The following is a 26766-nucleotide window of genomic DNA, read 5'->3' on the forward strand; positions in this document are numbered from 1 at the left end:
TTGATGGAGTCTTGCTCTGTCACCCAGGCCAGAGTGCAGTGGTGGAGTCTTGGCTCACCACAACCTCTGCCTCCTAGGCTCAAGTGATTCTCCTGCCTCAGCCTCCTGAGTAGCTCGGATTACAGGTGCACGCCACCATGTCCAGCTAATTTTTGTATTTTTAGTAGAGATGGGGATTTCGGCATGTTGGTCAGGCTGGTCTCGAACTCTTGACCTCATGATCTGCCCACCTTGGCCTCCCAAAGTGCTGGGATTACAGGTGTAAGCCACCACACCGAGCCTCTTTTTGTATATCTTTACTCTAATTTTGTTTTCTATTTTAAAAATTTTTTATTTTTATTTTTTACTTTTTAAAATTTCTTGTTAAAAACCAAGACACAAATACACACAATTGGTCTAGGCCTACACTGGGTCAGTATCATCAATATCATTCTCTTACCTCCACATCTTATCCCATTGGAAGGACTTCAGAGGCAATACCAGGCATGGAGCTCCTGTAATAGCAGTGCCTTTTTCTGGAAACCTCCAGAAGAACCTGCCTGAGGCTGTTTTACAGTTAACTTTTTATACATATGTATAAGTAGAAAGAGTACACTCTAAAATAATGATAAAAAACATAGCATAATAAATATGTAAATCAGTAACAGCCATTTGTCATCACTATCAAGTGTTATACACTGTACATAATTGTATGTGTGGTACTTCTTTACAAGTGGCAGTGCAATCATTTTTTTTTTTACACCAGTATCACCACAAACATGTGAGTAACATGTTGTGTTACAACTTTACTACTACTATGATATCACTAGGCAATGGAAAATTTTCAGCTCCATTATAATTGCATGGGACCACTGTTGGATACGTGGTTCATTGTTCACCAAAATATTGCTATGTGATACATGACTGTAGTACGAATTTCTGCTATTCTTTCATTTATACTTAGGCCTAGGGTTTTGATTAGCATGAAAAGTTGTGTTATTATATTATTCTTTTCCCCCCAAGACCTAAACATAGAGAAGCTTTCTTGCCACAGCTCTGGTCTGCTGAAAAAATTTTCTGCCCCTTTAAATGAAAGGACAGCTACTAGAAGTTCTGATTTAGGACAGTAGTAATCTTAGGTCTTATTGCTTTCCTTGGGCTTTGCCCTAAGCCAAGTTTCTTGTCCACAGAAAGGCAATCTGGAAACTACAATCCAATCGTATTCAAAAATATGGATGTAAAAGTCCTAAGTATATTATTAGCAAATGAATGCGATAATACATAACAAGGGTAATATATCATGACCCAGTAAGAATTAACCCAAGAATGCAGAACAGGTTTAACATTAAAAAAATCAATCACTGTAATTCACCACATTAGCAGAGTAAAGGAAAAAATAAACTAATATAATCATTTATATATATTTAAAAAACACTTGATTAAATTAAACATTCAGACATCTGCTTTCAGAAGAATGATGCTTCTGACATCAGGCTAACTCTTTTCTAACCAAAAACAAATAAAAGATGGATAAAATATTAAAACCTCAGTGTGAAGGCATAAGGAAGCAAACAAGCAAGCCATATCTTGAAAGACCAACATCTTGAAGATAAAGATGACTATCGGTGAGCCCTACATTTCCCATTACATTATTCTCTTCAGTCATTGACCATTTTTTGTAGTAGGCATAAAAGTGATACACAAAGTGGCCATTGAGATTTGATGACAAGCTCACTGAAATAAAGAGAGGAAAAAATGACATTTAGAGCTACCAAGGCAGCCAGGATTTGAAAGGTCATGAACCCAGAGGAAAGGGCACCAAAAGGAAGTTTACCTAACATTCTTCATGTAATTCCCCCTTGATGCAATGACTTATTTCTAAACTGCACATTCTTAGGTCAAGAGACTAAGAAGCTAAAGGCCTAAGCAGAGATGCCAGCAGTCCATTAAACTGGAAAGATAAACACTGAACTCAAATATCCACCAAGGAGAAGGGTCCTGGGTCATTACTTGAGGTCCACTATTAACTACACTGATGGAGAAAGAACAAATTGGAAATAGACCAGCCTTCTAAAAGTCTAAAACACAGCTTCAGATAAACAAAATCCAGGGTTACATCAAAATGGTCTATCTATACCCTATGTATATTTCAGGAAAAATGATAACAACAACAATGACAAATCCTCTTGAAGGGAGATAACATAGTTGAAAGATTCTTTCATTTATTTAATTCATGAGCTGCACTTACAAAACAATAACTAGTTGTGCCAGAAGCCAAATGACCAAAGAGCAAGATAAAAAGCAGATAATACAAATAGACTCACAGGCAATCTGTAATAGATAGTTGATCATCAAATATAAAATAACTATAAATTTAATAAAATATAATTATGTCTTTAAGTACATAGATCAAGAGAATGAGATGGAAGTGCTAGGACTAAGAATGCAATAATTGAAATTAATTGATGAAATTAGATACAGACAAAGAGAGAATTAATAAACTGGAAGACGTTTTAGTGGAAAATATCCAGATGAAAGCCTAGAGAATAAAAAGAATGAGAAAAACATAAATGAGAAAAGAGACATACAGAACATAGCAAAAAGTCTGGTGTATGTGTAATTGAAGTCTCAGAAGCTATGAGAGACATATAGGTAAACAGAAGCAAAATTTCAAGGGAAACTGCATAAAAAACTTTAAACAATAAGCAACTAGATCAAGCCAAAAATTTTAAAAGAACTTTGAAATAAAGTAGGATGACTACGAAGAAAACCACATATAAGCATATCACACTAAAACTTCTGAAAAGCAAAGGCAAAGAGAAAATCTTGCAAACATCCGGAGGAGGGAAGCAAGACAAGTATGAAAGTCATGGTAGGACTAAGAGCTGACTTCTCAAGAGAAATAATGGAAACCAGAAGAAAATAGAATGAGATCTTTAAAGGACTGAACCCAAATAAATATCAACCTACAAGTATTGCCCAATGAAAACATACTTCATAAATGAGAATAAAATAAAAACAATTCAAAACATGTTTCTGAAGGTATTTCAAAAGCAAGGAATTTTTTTCTAGGTGACTGGACTAAGAAAGAGTGCTTCGGAGAGAAAAACAATGACCAGAAATACAAATACAGTAATCTTAGAAGGAATGAAGAGCATTAGTATTTGGGCAAACCTAAATAAGTACTGATTCTTTAAAAGATTAATTATAATAATTGTGTAGTTGAAAATGTATGTATAATTAAAATATTTGGCAAGGGTAGTGAAAAAAAAGTTCTAAGATCCAGAACAGAATTAAGAAGGTAAGGCAAGAACAATTGTACCATTTTGAGAGTTAGTGTGTCCTTAAATTTTGGACCCCAGACACATTACTCTTGAGATTTTCTAATTATCTAGTTATCTTTTGGTATTATCTTTCCACTTAACTCAAGTACTAGAATTTGTGTTGTGTCTATGTTCCCAGCATTCTGATGAAAGTTTCCATATTTTCCTTTTGCCTTGAACATAATGAAAATAATTTTGGAAGTTTGTGTCTAGTAATTTATCTATATTTCTTGTAGGTGTTTTTCTGTTGTTCATTGTTTCTATTTTCAATCACCTAGTGATTGACATGATTAGAAACAGGGTTTCAGTTGTTACAAGTTTTAATCTATTTCTGGCTTATCTTTATACCTAAGATATAAGTTCCCAAATTCTAAGAGTCCAAACTTCTTTGGCAGGCTCTGAAAACCTACTGTTGACTCTAGCTCTTTAAATTTTCCAAAATTCCTCTTCAGCTTTTCAATCTCTCAGCAGCCTCTTATGGAATTAGGATATTCTATCACAATAAAATCATGGATATCCAGGTATTCATTCTTCCCTGGAGCCTGTTCATAACCCCAGAAGACAAAATGTATTTGACAACCATATGAAAGTTGCATTGTCTTAATATATAGCCATGTTCAAACACTGAAAACTTCTTACATGCAGGGATAAAGGCTAGATATTGAGATTTATTTACAAGTACGTATGTCTAATCCTCAAAAAAAAAACAAAAACAAAAACAATTCTTTGTTTCTGGCACTTAGGGTGAAAAAGAAAACTTCTATCATCAAGAATCTTTTGATATTTCAATAAGGCTTGCAGAATGTTTTTAAAAGTTATCTCTCCTCAATAAAGTGAGAAAATTTTTTTAAATATGAAATGCTCCAAATGTCAATCTTATGCATACATATGTGTATATGTATATTTCCAACATTCATTTTAATATCTTCTAATATTGTATATAGTTCTGATAATTCTTTAGAAAAATTTCTTCTCTAACTTAGTCCCTGCCATCCTATTCTTGATGATGTATCCCCTTAATTTGGGATAAGTGCATGATGCAGGCAGAGGAAGCTTGAACTACAGCAACTGAGAAAATGGTAAATGATAAGGACAATGAAGAGTATCTGAAATGATTAATTTTGAAGTTTTATATCCAAGAAGCCAAAACTCAGTAAAAACAAGTGTTTCAGATATTGTTATAATTCACTGTATCATATCAAATTAAATTGTATCCAAGAGGAATAAAACAAAAGCTTGTATCCAAGAGGAATGTAACAAAAAGTTGGTTATCAAAGAAATATAGTAATCTTCATTATGATATTTATCAAAAATTCTATACTAAATAATTATAAATTAATTAAAAATTCTATACAAACTAATTCTATATGCTGTAGTTTCTAAGAAACAACTTTCTTTATTCTTTTTTTCGTATTTCTTTAGTGTGAGCAAATATTAATTCCAAGAGTTGGATTTGGAATTAGGACTGAAAAAAAGAGGTGAAACATAGAGCAAACATTTTTGTTTGTTAGCTTTCCAATATAGCTAACAAGCCACCTCAGCTTTCCAATATAACAATAAGGTGCTTTTGTATTGTCTATGTTAACTGAATACAGGTATGCACTGGATATACATACATATATATACACATATATATCTCACCTTAAGAAAACATGTATATATGTTTTCATATATGTGTGTGTGTGTGTGTGTGTGCAAATATTTCACTTCACTTAAAAAATAAACTTTTAACTGAACTACTTTTTTTCTTAGCCAGTATGTGCCTCTAAGGAAAGAAAGCCTTCTAAAGAAATGATTATTTATATGAGTGCTTACAATTGTTTTAAGTTTGTTACTGAATTGTGAGTGATTTACATGATTTACACTTTTCAACCATTGAGAAGTAAGGTGCCTCTTTCATGGACTTGACTGGAAATACCTCATTTTCCAATCTTTAATGTTCAGACAATTTCCTATAATGTATACGCCCTATTTCTTGAACTAATTGGCTTCTTTTATATCACAATTTACCTCAAGGTTGTTATTCTCTTACAGGCTCTTTGAAGGAGTTTCTGTTACATTAGTTACACATGGGCATTTCTAAAAGTAGATGAATATTGCGTGTTCTATGTTCATATGTTCTTTGAGGGTTTATTCCCCCATATCCTAACCACAATTTAAGGCTTATTTAATAAAAAACTTTATTCTTGTGGAATTACTGATGGAAGCATCACTGTATCCAAATCTGGAATATTCTACACCATGTGTCAAACATGTAAGTTTTATTTACTTAAATTTTCCCTGAGAAAAAAACCTTGTGCAGGTTTACATGAGGAGTCAAAGCAAAACAATGTTATCTTTCTCTCTAGCATAGTTGCAGAATAGCTTTCTGAACTAGTGGTATCATTAGTGCATAACTGATTGAACAAACCATCATAGGACCAGAGTGTCTCATGGCAGGATGCAATTTAAAATAGCCTCTAGTCTAATAAACTTTCCTCTACAATTTTTCCAGGCATGCAGCCAGGTATACCTATTTACCTGCATTGAGAATTTTTCTGTCCTACTTTCAGAAACAAGGATAATTATGACAAGTAACATCATAGAGTGCCTTCTGTGTGTTAGGCATTAAGCTAAGCACCTTGCATGGCATAAACTCATTTTACTCATTTAATTCCCTCCTCCACCCTAACAAAAAACTCTCAAACTCTTTCAGCCAGGTGCTTTTCTTGCCTCTCATTTTACAAATGTTTACCCTGGGACTCTCAAAGGTGAAGTAACTTAAGCCCAGGTTTATCTAACTTGTAAGACTGTGCCTTTGGTCTTGAACGTGCCACAACCTCCTGCCAACTCCTCCCACCAGGCAGACCCAGGATCTTTGCACTTTGCTCCCTCTCTCTGCCTTTCTACCTCCTCTTTCTATTTAGAATAGCTTTGATACTGAACATTGCTATACATTTAAGTCAAAATGCATTGCCTTTGGAGGACTCATAATTTCATTCTTATCCCTAATTACAGTAAAATAATACATCTTGTGGAATAAACTTTGGGATCCTTGAGAAGATACTTTGGGAACAGGAACCTTCCTTGAGGCCCCTGAAATCATACCCCACAGATCTCTACTCCTTTGTGACTAAGACTGACCTTTATGGACACTATTGACTTTTTAGCTCTCCACTCCTGGAGCTATGACAACCATTTCAGATGAAGAAAAGGAAATGAAGGCTACATATGATGTATAAGTGAGTCATAGGAAGAAAATGATACTGTATCTATCCCCAGATGGTAGTCATATTTTAGGATAATCTACCTTTCATCAAATACAGGGTGTGGACAGAATTATTATTTTTATTGCTTTTTAAAAATCACATTCTTCAACATATTTCAAAATGTCATTTTTATAACTTTTAAACATGATTATAAAAGAAATGATATGTCAGAGAGTTAAAATAATATTTTAAATTTGAGTTGCCATTATATGACTGGCTTTCATATTGGTAATTCTTTTTGCTTATTTATACATGATCACTGTGTCAATTTAAGAGAAATAACACCTATTTCTCATTTTTTCTGTAGTTTTCATTTTATACCAAGTTTGTCTTAAATGCTTTACTAATTAAATGTATTTGAACTCTGTGTGTAATATAGTATAATCTTTTGCTGTGTGACACTATTGGTTTAATAGCTTTTACAGCAAAATATTACTCCCTGGTAATAATTGTTAATGTTAAAATACTGAGCACATCATTAAAAGTGACAGATTTATTCAGGCAGATTGAATAGCTTGAGCATGAGTGAGATCTGTGTATATTATTTTGAGATATAGCTTTGAGTAATTCAGTCCTTAGTTACCAGAACTGAAAGATAATAAAATGATTTTAAAGGTCTAGAACACTCTTAATGGCCTTATTTTTCTCTTAGGATTAAAATGTAATACCAAAATACATTAAGTCATTTCATTTATTATTTTAACGTGCTCATTAAGATTACATAATAATAAAAAACAGAACTGAAAAATAATAAAGAGGTAGATTGACCAAATGTTATCCAGAGGCATTATGCAAAACACACAGGAACATCTACTAATCTGTCAAAATATGTTTTTTTGCTCTTTCTGAATTTTGAATATATGCTTATCTTTAAAGTATGCATTTCTGATTATTAGATGCTACTATATATTGCTGTTCAAAACTTTATTATTAAAATGATTTTAAGAGATTTAGGCCATCAGAGATGTCCTTTTGTTGATAAGCATTAGAGAACACTGGTGTTCTTACCACTAACACACAAACCAAAACGGGAACATGAGGAAATGTTGGAGGTGTTGGATATGCCTATTGTTTTGATGGTAGTACTCTGGTTTCTCTTTAAATCATATAATCTTGATTGTGGTGGTTGTGATGATGGTATCACAGGTATTCAGGTACGTCCAAACTCATTAAGTAGTACATCTTAAATATGTATGTTTTTTTGTGTGTGTATCAGTTATACCTCTATAGAGCTGTTGGGAGAGAGTGAGGAAAAGAATTTCAGGCAGGCAGAATATGTTTCAAGGGCAAGAGGCAGGAGGGGGCATGGTTGGTGAGAGGAAGTCAGAGTGGAGGGAGGTCAGGCTGGATGCTTGTTCTCCAATTCCTGGGAGCTCTGGTAAGCCAGGTATGAAGTCTCTCAAATGCCAGTGGCAACCTTTCACAGAAGCTTACATAGGGAAAGGACATGGTCAGATTTGCTCTTTTGGTAGATTGCACTGGATGATTTATGAAGAATAGATTACATATATTTTATTCTTATGAAAATGAGAGTTAAAAGAAGGTAGAAGAATAGATAAAAAACATTTTCTCTTTCCATAGAAGAAAATGCTGAGGACTTACAACTCTAAGATTATTAAAATTTAGATTTAGCTTTTTTTTTCTTTTTTGGCTTGCAAAGTTAGCACAGACTTCAGAAAAACAAGTTGTGAGCAATCAGTAACTGTATGTTAAACTTAAAGGTTTTCTGGCACCAATTATACTGTGAGAACAAAGAAAATTATAGTTTGATTAATCAGCAATTATTAACAGTTGCTAATTTATTTATTCCTTTAACAAATATTTATCTTTGCACCTAGCATTTTGGTAGACACTGAAAACAGTGAACAAAATATATGTCTTCACACATGGAGTTGGTAGTCTACACATTCTGAATGAAGATGATGATAACTTTTTAAAGTCTGAACTTTGCTGAGTAAGCTTTGTTCATTGCAATGGCCTACCCAACTTTCTGTGCTTCAAAGTCCTAAAACCTTTAGTCATTGAGTTCATTTAACCCCCAAATCCATGTCTGAATTTTCTTCGTCCCACCAGGTCAACCTTGCCAAATGTTTGTTATGAGAGTGATCTTAGTGTGTATATGAATCTCTGTGTATATAAGGATCTTAGTGTCAGTAACTCTGGCTCAGTTATGTCTTGCTGGGGCTCTTTCTCTGTCTTTGGTACCATGAGTCTTGTTGATGGGTTTTCTGGCTTTTATTAATACTTGAGTGACTGGGCCCTGAACCTGACCTAGCCTCCTTACCCTCCCTAGTTCCTTGGCTCTCTGTCAGTAGTCTATCTCATACCCCACAGGTAGGTACTATGAATGATGATGGTATTGATGATGATGATGGAGTTGATGATAATGGCTACAATAGCAATTACAATGCAAACTAACATTGAGTAAATGCAATTATCTTTGCTCAGTCCTTGACTCCCATCACTTATGATTTCATCGGGCTTTTGTCTTTGACCATAACTGTTAATTTTGGATCTACCTTTTACACTTTTGGGTTGGGATGTCTGCTCTGGAGTAAAAGCACCATAGACTCAAGTTATCAACTGGATATTAAAAAATAGCTTTCACTTTTTTCTTCTGGTTGGGATTCTTTGTTTTGGCTTAGCTTCAAGCACTTTAAAAATGTAAACATTTAAAACATTTTATTTAGTGAAACTTATAATACTTATTTCTGTAATTTCATGGTTGTTAAGGTTTGGAAATGTTGAACAACTAAATTTTAGTAATGAAATTAAATTCAGCTTAAATAGCATGATTCAATATCAATGCTCACAGTTCAAAGTTTTAAAAATTTATTAGTTGATTATTTCAGTCAACAAGTACTTACTGGACAACTACTAAGTACCATGCACTGTGCTGTGTTCAGGGCATACCAAATGGAAAAAACAAAGTCCTTGTTAGTGAGAACAGATCACTGGCATTTCATGTGTGACAGCCAGCTGTGCAAATCAGGCACCATTTGTTTGCAGGTTTGTAAATGACTTGGTAAGCTGATTTATACCAATCAAAAAATGTTTCTGAATAAGTAATAGAGTGGATTAGCCTCGTAAATACTTTAAAATTTTTATGCTCCAAAAGTTGCTACTTTGGGCTTCTATATTTTGTCATGCCTTTGTCCATAACACTGCTTCCTTTATATACACACCATTTTTTGTCACTCCTTTTCAGTGCTTAGGACATAAAAATTTACCTGTAACAAATCAATCAGGCAACAGATGCATTTATTTACCATACCCACCAACTTTATGTATAATGCTAATAGATTTGAGGGATGCTTGAAATTCAGAGATTCCCAGAAGCGGAAAGTCAAGGGAGACTTGATCTGGATAGAGGGTGTTGGGTTATCAGCAGAGAGAAAGATGAAAATTAGGGAAGATTTCATGGCAGGGAAAAAATTAAAGATGAAAATTAGGGAAGATTCTGTAGGCAGGAGGGAATAGCACATTACTGGAGAATATATATTGGCAGTTTATTGGAAAATTAAGTAGGATAGGATAAGGCCAAATTGTGAGAATCTAGACACCACCAAGCAAATGGTTTAGGTAGCCACAGAGAATGCGTGAGACAGACTGACGGTGATGTCAGAGTGCAGGAAGGTGAATCAGGTGGTGACGGTCCACATAGGTAGAGCCAAGGAAGGAGGGACTTGGAGGTCATTCTCTCTTTTTATTTGAATCTACTCATAAATCGTGTGTACACACAGCCTTCATGAGAATGAAAGAAGAAAAAGGCAAAGAAACCGGCAAAATTTAAATAAACAATATTCAGATACTAAGATTCCTTACTGACTCCAATTTTTTGTACACTGGATTTATTTTTTCTCTTAGCAAATGGACTAGCTGCCTTATAAATTTTATATCTATAAAACTTCAGAGTTTGGTAGCTAAAGAGGCATTACACAATAAAAGCTTTGGTAAGGATAAAAGAAGGATAGATTTGGCCCAGGCATGGTGGCTCACACCCTGTAATTTCAGCACTTTGGGAGGCTGTGGTGGGCAGATCACAAGGTCAGGAGTTTAAGACCAGCCTGGCCAAATATAAAAAATTAGTAGGGCATGGTAGTGCGTGCCTGTAGTCCCATCTACTCAGGAGGTTGAGGCAGGAGAATTGCTTGAACCTGGGAGACAGAAGTTGCAGTGAGCCAAGATCGTGCTACCGCATTCCAGCCTGGGTGGCACAGCGAGACTCGGTCTCAAAAAAATAAAGGACAGATTTTTCACTTTTAGCAAAATAGCGGGATGAATGAGCTATCATCCTCAGAAAATTCTTCTCTCTTTTCTGTACATCTATTTAATATAAGAAAGAATATGGCTAATATCAGAGAGGCATTATTCCTACATAATAACTTTATTTTTTTTTACTTGCAAAGCACATAGCATTCTAACTATACTCATGAGACAGGACCTGATATCTTTTGGATTCTTTAAGAGACTGCTTCAAAGGTGACGTTGAGTCCGGGATGCCCTGAGTGACTCCATAATGTCAAATGCCATTGATTGGATTTGTACAGCCCAGATGTCAGAGACCACTCAACAAATTGAACATAATATTATTGAAACTCATGATGAAAAAGGAGGGACAAAAAGAGATTAATTGTCAATTAGGATTTGAAGAAAACATTTGTTTATGATTAGTCACATTTTTAAAGGTTATTCAGATACATTTTAAAAGTCTGGAAACAGTAAAACATTTTTATTACTTTTCAAAAATGAAAATAGGAAATTATGACTATAAAAACATAACTTTAAAATATTTCTACATGTATGAGTACCACAGTAATGAAATTTTAATTTTCATTAGGAAAAGATAAAGGAAACAAATTGTTATTAGTCCTTAATCTATCCCTTTGTGAATTAAATGTGATTCATATGCATTCAACACTGGTAAGAACATCATTCAAATAATGGCTACTTTTCCATGTTTCTAAAGTTTAGAGCAAGGTAAAAAATGTGAATAGATTTTGGCCAGGCGCTGTGGCTCACACCTATAATCTCAGCGCTTTGGGAGATCGAGGCAGGCAGGTCACAAGGTCAGGAGATCATCCTGGCCAACATTGTGAAAATCCATCACTACGAAAAATGCAAAAATTAGCTGGATGTGGTGGTGTGCACCCGTAGTCGCAGGTACTCAGAAGGTTGAGACAGGGGAATCGTTTGAACCTGGGAGGCAGAGGTTGCGGTGAGCCGAGATCGCACCACTGCACTCCAGCCTGGTGACAAAGTGAGACTCCACCTCAAAAAAAAAGAAAGAGAGAGAGAGAGAGAGAGAGAGAGAGAGAAAAGAAAGAAGAAAGAAAGAAAGAAAGAAAGAAAGAAAGAAAGAAAGAAAGAAAGAAAGAAAGAAAGAGAAAGAAAGAAAGAAAATGTGTGAATAGATTTCAGGGAGGAATCAGACATTTACACTGCTAAAATATTAATGCATAAAATTTAACAGAGAAGACTAAAGGAACTGAAATTACTTGGTCTAGAAAAAATTCAAGTATATGAAATCTATCATGAGAAGAACAAGAAAAAGCACTAGCTAAAAGATATTTTTTTGAATAGATGCCAGGAAAAACACTTCCTCACAAGTTAGTTCAACGAGACTGTTAAAATGTAATCCTTCTTTGGAGATATTTTTAAGATGGAATTATGTTCATGCATACATGCATTCATTCATTCCTTTCTTCAACAAGTACTTATGGAGCAGCAACAATCTACAAGATAGACAAGATCCCTGGTCTCTTTCTTCTTACCGTAGTAGGTGATAAGACAATAATAAATAAACTCCTAAGGTAAGAATTTCAGATGTCAAGAACCACTACGAAGAAAACAAAACAAGGCAAAAGGAAAGAAAGTGGCCAAGTTAGGGTGTATATTTCAAATAAGGGAGTTAGGGAAGTCTCTTTTGAAGGGGCCAAATAGGTGCTGAAACCTGAGTGATGGAAGCAAGTAGCCTTATGAAATCTAAGAGAAGAGCATCACAGGCAAAGGACCTAAGCCGGGCTTGGACTCAGGATACCCACAGAAGACAAGAAGGCCAGAGAACCCAGAGAATCAGCAAGGAAGAAAGAGGAAAGGTAGGAGGTGAGATGGCTGAGGCCGCGTTTCTGCAAGCTTTGTAGAATATGGTTAGGAGTTGGGACTTCATTCCAAGTCTAGTAAGAAGATACTGGGTGGTTGCAAATGAGGTAGGGAAGTAGGATAGGTATATTTTTCCAGTTTGCATCACACTTAGGATTTGACAATAGTAATCAGCATTTTGTAAGGTCTTTTCTGTCATAGAAAAGGGCTTAATCTAAATTTGAACAGACAAACACTTAGATTTCCAGCCATATTTAAAGACCACCAGGACAGGCCTAGTTTTTGAGACTATTAACTTTTGTCACTTCTAAATACAACTCAAGGACAGCATTCCCCATTTCTTCTGTTCTCCATTTCTTTAAAATAAGAAAGACCATTATTTTGACATTAAACGCACCCTTTTGAATAATACTAGCCATTAAATTAAAATCACTATATTTATTTAATTTTCAGTGAAAATTTCTTCTATAGCTTAATGTTATAGAATCCATTCTTCTCATTCTGGGAAGTATAGATAATCATTTAATATTTAGTAAGACAGAGAAAGAAGGAAGTTAGAAAATAGTAGTACTTATTATATCTCTTACACTCTATCTAAAGTTTTACATACAGTGCCAAGAAAAAGTGACTCTCCTGAGGTCATTGAGAACCTATGGACTAGAATCCTGGAATTCTGTATTGCCTCTTATCTTTCTACAACATTCTGGGCCTCATCAAACCTGGAGACTGAACAAAGCCTTTCTACACAATGCAACCCTGAAGACTTCATGATAACTTTGGATTTAGTTACATGGGCCTCTTACTGTCAAGATAAGTTCCTTTTAAAGGAATATGACAGGAAATAGATTTGTGCTGCTATACCATCTCCACTTATGTTTGCCTAAATGATACTTATTTCAAGGCCTCCTTTTGATGCTTAGAGATCCTGTAAAGGACAGATTAAGGACATATTGTATTCATTACCATTCTTTTAAGTTATCATATTCCCAAGAAGTGCAGAAAATTTGGGGCCAATTGATAGAATCCTCATCTGATAAATCATCTTTCTCACTATTCTTTAGGCCTCTGTCAAATTTCCCATTTCCTCCCAGTGCTTACAATAGTGATATGTAGAAGAAATGCTCACCATATTTTGTTGAAGGAGTGAATCTGTACTGACATCATTTAGTATTCTTTATCAAATTCTTGTTTATAAAAATAGTATATGAAATTATGTTTTACCAGAAGACAGTAAATATGTGTTCTATACTTACATCAACAACGACTGACACACTTACGGATATCTGACTTAAAATTACTACTTATGTTTTGCTTTGCCTATTACCCAAAAATTTGAGGTGGCCTATAAAAAATATTCAATGAAGCAAATCAGTGAAGAAGAATTAGTGTTTTTGTATCCCAAAAGAAGCACACAATGCTATGTGATGGGGTTACCAAAATGAATATGATGTGTTCTCTGCACCCAAAAATCTCACTGTCTAGTGGAGACTGGCAATTAACTATAATAAATGTAGTCAGTCCTACAGTGCTGATATGAGCCAAGTGCTCTAATGCAATAAGAAAAAGCAAATGCAATTAGACCACAAAATCATTGCAATTCTGATAAAGGAATAAGAGTACTGCATTGGGTAAAGGCAGATATATTTTATATTTTAAAAAACTGAACTAAAAAAAAAAGCCTTACTATAATTGAGCTCTCATCTAATAGGCTGGATCATGAAACTTTCCCAGGAAAATCATCTTATCTTCATAACACTAAATTTATCATTTGAGGGCAGTTAGCAAAACTAGTGCAACTTCATGTAGAAGTACAATTGTATAGACCATTTTAAAATAATGTCTCTTTCTTGTATCAATATTTGACAATGGCTGGTAATACAGTTGTATATTGTACTTTCATAAAGATGTTCCTGCAGGAAATATAGAGCTTGTCAGACCAAGAGTTTTTTCATTATCTGATTTGATATTAGAGTTTAACCCAGAAGTTCTACACAAATAAAAATCATAGTCCATATTACGTAACAGACTTTGGCTGTTCACTGCAGTCTCACTTCCACGTATGGCACATATTATTTTTACTGTCTTTCTTGGTAACACCCAGCAGCCAATTTACAGACAGCATCACCTGTTCCTTCTTCAGCTATTGGCTCCTCAAGTTCTCCACCAATTTAAAAGACAGACCATTAAAAGCAGAAATTTGGCTCCTTGCAAGTAAGCTTTGGGCAGTTTTATACTGATAATGTGTCAGGTATTTGGGGTTAATCAAGGAAAAATATATGACCACAAGAGGCAGTGACATGCTGTAAGCATTATTGGGTGGTACTTGGACAAGGTCACTTGAGAGAGGAAGTCACTCACAGCAGGAGTCTGTGAGCTGCATGGAAGCCACTATCCAGAAAGGGAGGAGGGCAAGAGGACTCCCTAATCTGTCCTTTGCTGTTTTCAGAGAAATTTGAATGTGTGTTTTTATATTTTATGTTGAAACAATATTCAGTTGTGTTACATTATTTAATAATTAATTGGTCAAAAATGGCTTAAAAACATTTTACAAAACTTTAAGAAATAATTTTTCCATAAAAATTTCGGAGATAACATTTAGTAAGTGCTGAATGGTTTCATTATGACAATGAACATTTATCAAGTTCATTTTTATACATAAGCAAGTCTAGACTATTACTTTTCTTTGTAACGGTTTTAATTTCTACATTCCTATTAGCTTACTTTTAGTCATATTCAGTTATTAATACTGAATGACTACTATACTTTAAAAATTAAACTTCTGTGTTCTATCTTGACTTTTTTAATACTAGGATGAACAATTTATCTTTTCATAGTATTTTGAAAATTGTGAATCTGGTAATAATCATGATATCATTGTATTGGTCAGTTTTCATACTGCTATAAAGAAATGCCTGAGATGGGGTAATTTATAAAGGGAAGAGGTTTTATTGACTCACAGTGCTGTATGGCTGGGGAAGCCTCAGAAAGCTTATGATCAAGTCCCTCTTGCAACATGTGGAAATTCAAGATGAGATTTGGGTGGGGACACAGTCAAACCATATCACAGGTCAACCCGTTGCTTTTCTCTGCCCTGCTCTGCTCTGCTCTCACAGGCCTATCTCTAAAAGAAGCATCCTTTGGGCCCGTGCTTTCTGGTTTCCTGTTGTCTTCAGCCCACCCTAAAAACCCACAGGAGATCAGAGGATGAGAGGAGAGCAGGGCCGTGGTATTTACAAATTCCGCATCTTTTTTTCCTCGTGGCTCTGGAAGTGACTGGGTCAAGACTTGGTCTGCACCTTTTCCATGGCTCTGGGCCTTGGGTTAGTAGTGGCTTTCTATTGTTACTGGTTCAGCACAGCTCTGCCTACAACTCTGTAAATACTCATTCCATTAAAGTTTCCTTCAGTCACAGCCCTTTTTGTGTGCCAGCTATTTACTGCTAGGCCCTTGACTGATGGCATTTTGCAAACTTCAGTGTTAACTTACTGGTTCTAATTTCTATCATCAGGCATTCAATAATGCAACATTTAAAAACTACCGTGTAGCACTTATTCCCTTGTGGAACAAAGCAGAAAAATGTTTTTCAAACTAGTTTACTGCTAGCATAATAATGTATTCAAAAATCCTGGGCATGAGAAGGCTCCAATGGAGCATTCTGATCTGAGGAAGGATGACAAAACTTTTTACAGGGTGTAGGTGGAGGGGTCAGCTGAAGTTTGGCTAGTTTCAGGAGTAGTTGGTCAAAGACGATTCTTTCGAAGTAGAAAGAACTTTTCTTAGATTTTAAGTTATTGCTTGTACTATTTGGAGTTTATCGAAAGGAGTGAAGAAGAACAATTTGGGTAAGGTCCTAGGATAGAAGGGTTGAGGGAGAGTGGCTATGAGGGACAAGGCCATGAGAGAGGCAGAATGAAACATTCTCAGTCTTTTACTGTGTCTTAGAGAGAGGACAGACTTTATCCTCAAATGGGTACAACCATAACCAGTATAATTTAAGGCTTACGAATATGTAAGGAAATGAACATCGAGTTTTTAAAAGTTTATTTAAACTTTCTAGAGGAGGAAATGCCAAATACAAAAATGGGATTAAAATAAATCAGCACAGTGAGTGGTTGGTGCATGTCTGTAGTCCCAGCTACTTGGGAGGTCACGGCAGGAAGTTTGCTCAGACCCAAGAGTTCATGTCCAGCCTGGGAGACATAGCAAGACTTCATTTTAAAAAATACGTAAATAAAATAAACGATAAAACATATGAATTGTTAAAATAAATAAAACAATCCTAATCCAGAAGTCTAGTTTGTATGCTCCTTCTCTTTGCATGCCCTCATTCATTTAACAAGTACTTATTTAGTACCTATTATGGATTGTGCCTGGAGTTAGGCACTGAATGTACGATGGGATGGCATAAATGAAGCTCTCAGCCTTCTCTGTTACACTTAATATTTTTTCATTTCTTTGTGTGTCTTTTACTACAGTCTTAAATTCTGCTGGGGTAGCATCATGTTTTATTCAACTTTGCATCTCTAGAACCTAGCCAATAACATGATGTATATACTGTATGTTCAGTAAATATTTGTGGAGGGCAAGAATTAATGAAGAAGGAAACTAAGGATGGGAGGTTTTGGGGAAAGAAAATTAAAAACAAAATTGGCTGTATTAGTTTGTTAGGGCTACTGTAACAAGAGATTACAAACTGGGTGGCTTAAATAGCATAAATTAATTTTCTCACAGTTCTGGAGGCTGGAAGTCTGAGATCAAGGTGCCAGCAGGCTTGTTTCTTCTGTGGCCTTTTATTTTTCCTTGTAGATGACCATCATCTCCCTGTGTTTTCATGTCATCTTCCCTCTGTGTGTATCTGTGTCTTAATTGCCTTCTCTTATAAGGTCCTCAGTTATATCAGATTAGGGCTCCACCCTTATGACCTCGTTTCTCTAAATTACCACTTTAAAGACCCTATATGTCTCCAAAAACAGTCACATTTTGATGTGCTGAGGGTTAGAATTTCTGCATATTAATTTTAGGGGGGCAAAATTCAGTCCATAACACCTCCCAACTCAAAAGATCCTCTTAAAAAAAAAAAAAAAACAAGAAAAGAAGTCTTATTATTGAATGAGCATTAAACTAGGATGTGATTCACATCACAAACAATCTGCTAAAGAGCTTTCAAAAATATAAAAAGTTTTATATTACCGAGCAGGTGTTTACAAATACAATCTGTTACATACATTGCCTTAAGATAAACGATAATTAGCCCTCAAGTAAGAGGAGTTAACTGTAGCAGTTTATGTTTCTGCTAATTTCACTTAGTAATTAGGGGTAACGATCCATGTTTGATAATCACTTTTATGTAAAAAAATAAAATTGTCATATTTTCATGACAGAAGATAGTTTTTCACCCTGAATCAAGGCTTCTAGTCTTCCACAGAAACAGGGAGATAAGCACTCTATCTTCCTTGATGATAACATTACAAAAAAATCAAGACCCTGAGAAAATATTCCTTTTTAAAAAAAATTGTTTATTTAGGTTTTTGGTTACATAAGTAAGTTCTTTAGTGGTGATTTGTGAGAGTTTGGTGCACCCATCACTCAAGTAGTATATACTGAACCCTATTTGAAGTCTTTTATCCCTCACTCCCTTCCTACCCTTTCCCCCTGAGACCTCAAAGTCCATTGTGTCATTCTTACGCATTTGCATCCTCATAGCTTAGCTTCAACTTGTGAGTGAGAACATATGACATTTAGTTTTCCATTCCTGAGTTACTTCGCTTAGAAAAATAGTCTCCAGGCAAGGCACGGTGGCTCACACCTGTAATCCCAGCTCTTTGGGAGGCCGAGGTGGGTGGATAACCTGAGGTCAGGAGTTTGAGACTGGCCTGGCCAACATGGTGAAACCCTGTCTCTACTAAAAATACAGAAATCAGCCATGCATGAAGGTGGGCACCTGTAATCTCAGGAGGCTAAGGCAGGAGAATTGCTTGAACCCAAGAGGCAGAGGTTGCAGTGAGTCAAGATTGCACCACTGCATTCTAGCCTGGGAGATAGAGCAAGTCTCTGTCACACACACACAAAAACCCTCCAATCTCATCCAGGTAGCTGTGAATGCCATTAATACATTCCTTTTCATGGCAGAGTAGTATTCACATATATATATATATATATATATATATATATATATATATATACCACAGTTTCTTTAACCACTTGTTGATTGATGGGCATTTGGATTGATTCCATATTTTTGCAAATGTGAATTGCGCTTCTACAAATGTGTGTACACCTATCTTTTTTGTATAATGACTTCTTTTCCTCTGGGTAGATACCCAGTAGTGGGACTGCTGGATGAAATGGACATTCTACTTTTAGTTCTTTAAGGCATCTCCATATCCTTTTCCACAGTGATTATACTAGTTACACTCCCACCAGCAGTGTAGAAGTGTTCCCTGAGAAAAATATTCCTTTGTTGTAAAACTGGCAAAAGCCTTATTTTTAAGAAATCCCTTTTAGAAAGAATTTCATAAATCTCAAAAGATCAGAAACAGAAATGACAATTTTCTCAAAGTTTCTAAAACAAAAGTGGAAAGAAAAGGTAGTGAGGAGTCCCTTCCATCATTCTAAAAAAGTAAAGTTAAACCTCTTATTTTTAATTTGTATTCACCCTTAGAAAGACAAAAAAGAGAAGATGTATTACAACAGGTGTTTCGGTCTTGTCTCTGAGATGATGCTCCCCATGGAACATTCACTCATGGGACATTACATGGCTCTGCCTGGGGCTGTGTTCAAATCCACTGTGCCCATTTAAATTCCATCCTTCCTGTCACTATTGCTCAGAAAGGACATTAGAATTTAAGTTGATGAAAGTACAGTTCATCCATTCTAACTTATTATAAGGTGAGTCATATACACAGATTCATAATCTAACTATTAATAGCAACAATTTACTTGTCATCTATGCTTCTTTAAATTACATCATGGCATCATATTGGAGAACCACTTAAAAATGCAGAATAAAAGGAGAAAAAGAAGACATAGTGTATACCATTAAAAATTATGTTAACATGTGGATTATTAACCCCTTCTTTCCCGTAAAAACAAGATGAAGCAAAATTGGAAGTTATGTATATAAGTGACCACATTGATAAGGTACATATGCAACAGCAGCTGCATCAGAAGCAACTGAATTTCTCTCACCTTCCATTCCCACAAATCACGCTACTTTAGTCACAGTAACAAAGAATGCCAATGTCTGGATACACACTTTTTATCCTACTAGAACCAGGTTGCTTGTGCAAACAGTCAAGACATTGAAAAAATGATTTAAATTAGGCGTAGAAGAATAGCAGGAAATGCAGAAAGCATGGTGATCAGTGGCTGATGTGATTATGGTCAATTTTCCCTGGAATACTTTTTGTTTCTAAGTTTTAAAAAATAGAATGTATAATAATTATAATTATATTAACACTTGAACACTGCTAATTCCATGATTTTCTAGATCATTTCCCCTAATTTTGTGCTGAGAAAAACAAGTATACATAGGTTTTTCTCAATTCCAGTGCCCTCTCTCTGTTAGCAACATGAAATATTCAGTTGTGAAGAGCAACTGCTGAAGAGCATAAAACAGTCAACAGGGTTGTACTTATTCTTTATGATTTCCACCATGATCTTGAAGACAATCTTATTTAAAACTAGCACTTTATCTTACACATAAATAACATTTGGAGTCACATGTCTGAATTTTGTCATTTTCCATGTAGCTACATGTTAGTATCAGACCACTGAGTTTTAATTACATATTTTAACTGAGATGCAAAATCGAAGTGCATTTTTATGCATTCTTTTAAAAGAACTGTGTAAATCTTGATGCCTTTAAGGTTCTTTAAAGTTATTTATGCTTACCCCTACCCACAGCCTCCTGGCCCTGCAGCCTCCTCTGTATGCTTTGCGGGCATACACTGGGTCATAGCTCCACCACCACTTTGCTGGAGTGTGTATGGATGGACCACACTGCACTGCCCCCAACGGTATGCACGTGTGCTCACCCCAACATGTTGCTGCTGTGAGCACATGCACACAAATACCACTGCCCCACCTACGCCCTGCCCTCACCAATGTGCATACATCCTGCCATGCTGCTGTTGCTGCTGGTCTGTGTGTGCAAGTGTCAATCTTGCTGCCATGCCACCAGTGAAGTGCTTTGGTTGGCACTGCTTCACTGGCCAATGAACCTGGAACACTCTGGCTTCTCTAATGCAGTAGGTTCCTAACCTCAAAGGGCCAGAGAACAAAACTGTGGGCCTAGTTCCAGCCCTCTAGGGTTAGAACATGAGTCCAGGAGTGCTAAGTTGAGTGTTGGCCACCTGAAATCTTTCAGAAACAAAGCTAGGTTATGAAACCCACCTTATACCACAGTCAAACTGTCAATGACATCAAGAAATATAAAAGCAAATAACCCTATCCAAGGAAAGCAGCTTCAAAGATTAAAGTAACTTCAGCCTGAACAAATGAGAAAGAACCTGTGCAAGAACTCTGGTAACTCAAAAAGTCAGAGTGTCTTTTTACCTCCAAATGACAATGCTAGTTCCCCAGCAACTGTTCTTAACCAGTCTGAAATAAGACTCTGGATAAGAGTGAAGATCATTGAGATTCAGTAGAAAATCAAAATCCAATGCAAGGAATCTAAAGCATTCAATAAAATAATGCAAGAAAAAAAAGAATAAAACCTGCCAGGCATGGTGGCTCACACTTGTAATCCCACTTTGGGAGGCTGAGGAGGGCAGATCATTTGAGGTCAGAAGTTTGATACCATCCTGGCCAACATAGTGAAACTCCATCTCCACTAAAGAATACAAAAATTAGCCTGTGGTGGTGGGCACCTATAATCCTAGCTACTCAGGAGACTGGGGCAGAAGAATCACTTGAACCCTGGAAGCAAAGGTTGAAGCAGTGAGCTGAGATCATGCCACTGCACTCCAGCCTGGGTGACAGAGCTAGACTCTCTTTCAAATAAAGAATGAACAAAGCCTGAGAAATATGGGATTGTATAAAGGAACCAAATCTATGATTCATTTGCATCTCTGAAAGGGAGGGAGAGAACAAGCAACTTGGAAAACAAGTTTGAAGATATTGTCCACAAAAAATTCCCCAACCTTCCTAGAAAGGTCAACATTTAAACTCAGAAACTGCAGAGAACTGCTGTGAGATACTACACAAGATGAACATCCCCACATAGTCATTAGGTTCTCCAAGGTCACGTGAATGAAAAAATATTAAAGGCAGCTAGAGAAAAGGGGCATTTCACCTACAAAGAGATCCCCATTGGGCTAACAGCAGACCTTTCAGCAGAAACACTACCAGCCAGACAAGTTTGAGCACTAATATTTAGAATCCTTAAAGAAAACAAATTACAACCAAGAATTTTAAATCCAGCCAAACTAAGCTTCATAAGCAAAATAAAAATAAGGTTCTTTTCAGACAAGCAAATGCTAAGGGAATACATTACTGCTAGACCTACCTTACAAAAGATCCCTGAAGAAGTACTAAATACAGAAAGGAAAGATCATTACCAGCCACCACAAAAACACACTTAAGTATACAGGCCATTGACACTATAAAACAACTACAAGATCAAACTTGCATAAAAACTAGTTAATGACACGATGACAGGATCAAATCTGCCCTTATCAATCTTATCCTTGAACATAAATGGCCTAAATGCCTTACTTAAAAGGCATAGAGGCATGTTGAATAAAGACCCCTGTCACATGCAATGTCACACCGATAGGATCAAAGAAAAGAGACAGATAAAAACATACTAAGCAAACTGAAAACAGAAAAGAACAAGAGTTGCTATTCTAATTTTAGACAAAACAGATTTTAAACCAACAACAGTAATAAAAGAACAACAAAGAAAGGCATGACATAACAAAAAAGGGTACAATTCGACAAGACATAACTATCCTAAATATGTATGCATCCAACACTTGATCATCCAGATTCGTAAAATTTGTTCCTAGAGACCTGGATCTACAAACATGCTTAGATAACCACATGATAATAGTGGGAGACTTCAACACCCCACTGATGGTATTAGAAAGGTCACCAAAGCAGAAAACTAACAAAGATATTCAGAACCTGAATTCAACACTTGACCAAATGGACCTAACAAACATCTAAAGAACACACCTTTCAACAGCAGAATATAGTACAAGAATATGCTTCTCATCTGCACACAGCAGATACTGTAAAATCAACCACATAATCAACAATAGAACAATTCTCAAAAAATTAAAGAAAACTGAAATCATAGCAATTATACTCACAAACCACAGTGCATTAAAAATATAAATAAATAAATAAAAAGAAAAAATATAAATCAATGCTAAGAAGATTTCTCAAAACCAAACAATTACATGGAAATTAAACAATATTCTCCTGGATGACTTTTGTATAGTCAACAAAATTAAGACATTATTCAAGAAATTCTTTGAAACTAATGAAAACAGAGATATAGCATACCAGAGTCTCTGGGAGACAGCAGAGGCTTATTTATTTATTTATCTGAGACGGCTTATTTATTTATTTATTTGAGACAGGGTCTTGCTACATTGCTGAGACAAGACTGGTCTCAAACTTAAGGATTCAAGCAATCTGCCCACCTCAGCCTCCCGAAGTGCTTGGATTACAGGCAAAAATCATATCAATACTTGGCTTAAAGCATTGTTAAGAGGAAAGTTTATAGCACGAAACACCTGCATCAAAAAATTAGAAATATTTCAAATCAACCTAATATCACACCTAGAGGAAGTAAAACAACAAGAGCAAACCAACTGAAAAGCTAGCGGAAGATAAGAAATAACCCAAATCAGAGCTGAACTGAAGGAAACTGAGAGGTGAAACATAATACAAAAGATCAACAAATCTAGGTTTGGTTCTTTGAGAGAATTATTAAGATGCATAGACTACTAACTGGACTAATTACAAAAGAGAAGCTCCAAATGAACACAATCAGAAATGACAAAGTAGACATTACCATCTACCCCCACAGAAATACCAGAAGCCCTTAGAGAGTATTGTAAACACTTCTATGCATGAAAATTAGAAAACCTAGAAGAGATGGATAAATTCCTGGAAACACACAACTGCCCAAGATTGAACCAGAAAGAAATTGATACCCTAAACAGACCAGTAATGAGCTGCAAAATTGAATTAGTAATAAAAAGCCTATCCACAAGAAAAAGTCATGAACCAGACAGACTCACAGTTGAATTTTACCAGATGCATGAAGAAGAGCTGGCACCAATCTTACTGATGCCATTCAAAAAATTGAGAAGGAGGGACTTCTCTAACTCATAGTTGCAGCCAGTATTATTCCAATACCAAAATCTGGCAGAGACACAACCAAAAAAAGAAAACTTCAGGCCAATCTCCTTGATGAATATAGATGCAAAAGCCCTCAACAAAATACTAGCAAACTGTACCTAGTAGCACATCAAAAAGTTAATCCATCATGATTAAGTAGGTTTTATTCCTGAGATGTAAGGTTGGCTCTACATTCACAAATCAATAAATGTGATTCATCACATAAACAGAGCTAAAAACAAAAAACACATGATCATCTCAATAGATAAGGTAAAGGCTTTAGATAAGTTCAACGTACCTTCATGTTAAAAACCCTCAACAAACTAAAGGTCAAAGGAACATACCTCAAAGTAATAAAAGCTATCTATGACAAAACTGCAGCCAACATTATATTGAATGGCAAAAGCTGGAAGCATTGCCCTTGAAACTGGAACAAGACAAGGATGCCCACTCTCACCACTCCTCTTCAGCATAGTACTAGAAGTCCTAGCCAGAGCAATTGAGCAAGAGAAAGAGATAAAAGGCATCCAAATAGGAAGAGAGGAAGCAAAACTATCTCTATTTGCAGACAGTATGATTTTATACCTAGAAAACCCCAGTATCTGCCCAAAGATACCTAAATCTGATAAACAACTTCAGCAAAGTTCATACAAAATCAATGCACAAAAATCAGTAGCATTTATATACACCAACAACATTCAAGCTGAGTGCCAAATCAAGAATGCAATCCCATTCACAATTCCCACAAATGTAATAAAATACCTTGGAATACAAGTAAGCAGGGCAGTAAGAGATTTCTACAAAAAGAATTATAAAAACATAGCTGAAAATAAAAATCAGAGACTATAAATGGAATGGAAAAGGATCCCATGCTCATGAATAGGAAGAATCAAGATTGTTAAAATGGCCATACTTCTCAAAGCAATTTATAGATTCAATGCTATTCTTACCAAGCTACAAATAACATTTTCAGAGAATTAGAAAAAAATTATAAAATTCATATGAAAAAAAGAGCCCAAATAACTAATGCAATCCTAAGAAAAACAGAAAAGCTGGATGTATCATATTTTCCAACTTCAAACTATACTACCAGGCTACAGTAACCAAAACAATTTGGTACTAGCATGAAAACAGACACATAGACTGGAACAGAATATAGAGTCCAGAAATAAAGACACACACTTAGAACCATCGGATCTTCAACAAAATTGGAAAAAAAAAGCAGTAGGGGAAGGACTTTCTATTCAATAAATGGTGCTGGAATAACTGGGTAGCTATTGGCAGAGCACTGAAACTGAATCCCTTATACCATTTTCAAAAATCAACTCAAGATGGATTAAAGGCTTATGTGTAAAACCTAAAGCTATAAAAATCCTTGAAGAAAACTTAAAAAATGTCATCTAGACATAATCCCTGGGAACAAGTTTATGACAAAGATGCTGTATTACTCAGGGTTCTCTAAAGGGACAGAACTAATAAGATGGATGTAAATATAAAGTGGAATTTGTTAAGGAGTATTGACTCACATGATCACAAGGTGAGGTCCCACAATTGGCTGTCTGCAAACTTAGGAGCAAGGAAGTCAGTATGATTCCCAAAACCTCAAAAGCAGGGAAGCTGACAGTGCAGCCTTCAGACTGTAGTTGAAGGTCCAAGAGTCCCAAAGCTGAAGAACTTGGAGTCCAATGTTTGAGGGCAGGAAGTATCTGGCACAGGAGAAAGATGTAGGCCAGAAGACCAAGCCAGTCCAGTTTTATCATGTTCTTCTGTCTGCTTTTATTTTGGCTGCAGCTGGCAGCTGATTAGATAGTGCCCACTCAGATTGAGAGTGGGTCTGCCTCTTCCAGTGCACTGACTCAAAAGTTAATCTCCTTTGGCAACACCCTCACAGACACACCCAGGAACAATACTTTGCATCCTTCAATCCAGCCAAGTTGACAGTCAGTGTTAACCATCACAGATGCTAAAAGCAATTGTAACAAAATGAAAATTGGCAAATGGGGCTTAATTAAACTAAGGAGCTTCTGCAGATCAAACAAACTATCTACAGAATAGACAGACAACTTACAGAATGGGAGAAAATATTTGTAGACGGTGCATCTGACAAAGGTCTTATATCCAGCATATACAAGGAAATTTAACAAATTAACGAGCAAAAACCAAACAACCTAATTAAAAAGTGGGCAAAGGGTATGAACAGACACTTCAAAAGGAGCCATACACATAACTAACACACACATAAAAAATCCTGAACATCACTAATCATTAGGGAAATGCAAATCAAAAACACAATGAGATACTATCTCACACCAATCTGTATGGCCATTAGTAAGCCAAAACAAAACAAAACAAAACAAAACAAAACAGAAGCCGGTGATGTGGCAGAGAAAAGAGAATGCTTCTTCTCTGCTGGTGAAAATGTAAATAGTTTCACCATTGTGGTAAGCAGTTTGGAGATTTCTCAAAGAACTCAAAGCAGAATCATCATACAGCCCAGCAATCTCATTATTGGGTATGCACCCAAAGGAATATAAATCGTTCTACCGTAAAGAGATGCACTTGTATGTTCATTGCAACACTTTTCACAATAGGAAAGACGTGGAATCAACCTAAATGCCCATCAACAGTAGACTGGATAAAGAAAATGTGGCACATGTACACCATGGAATACTAAGCAGTCATAAAAAAGAATGAGATCACGTTCTTTGCAGCAACATTGATGGAGATGGAGGCCATTATCCTCAGTGAACCAACACAGG

This window comes from Cebus imitator, unplaced genomic scaffold, assembly GCF_001604975.1.
Source record: "Cebus imitator isolate Cc_AM_T3 unplaced genomic scaffold, Cebus_imitator-1.0 Scaffold6, whole genome shotgun sequence".
Lineage (NCBI taxonomy): Eukaryota > Metazoa > Chordata > Mammalia > Primates > Cebidae > Cebus > Cebus imitator.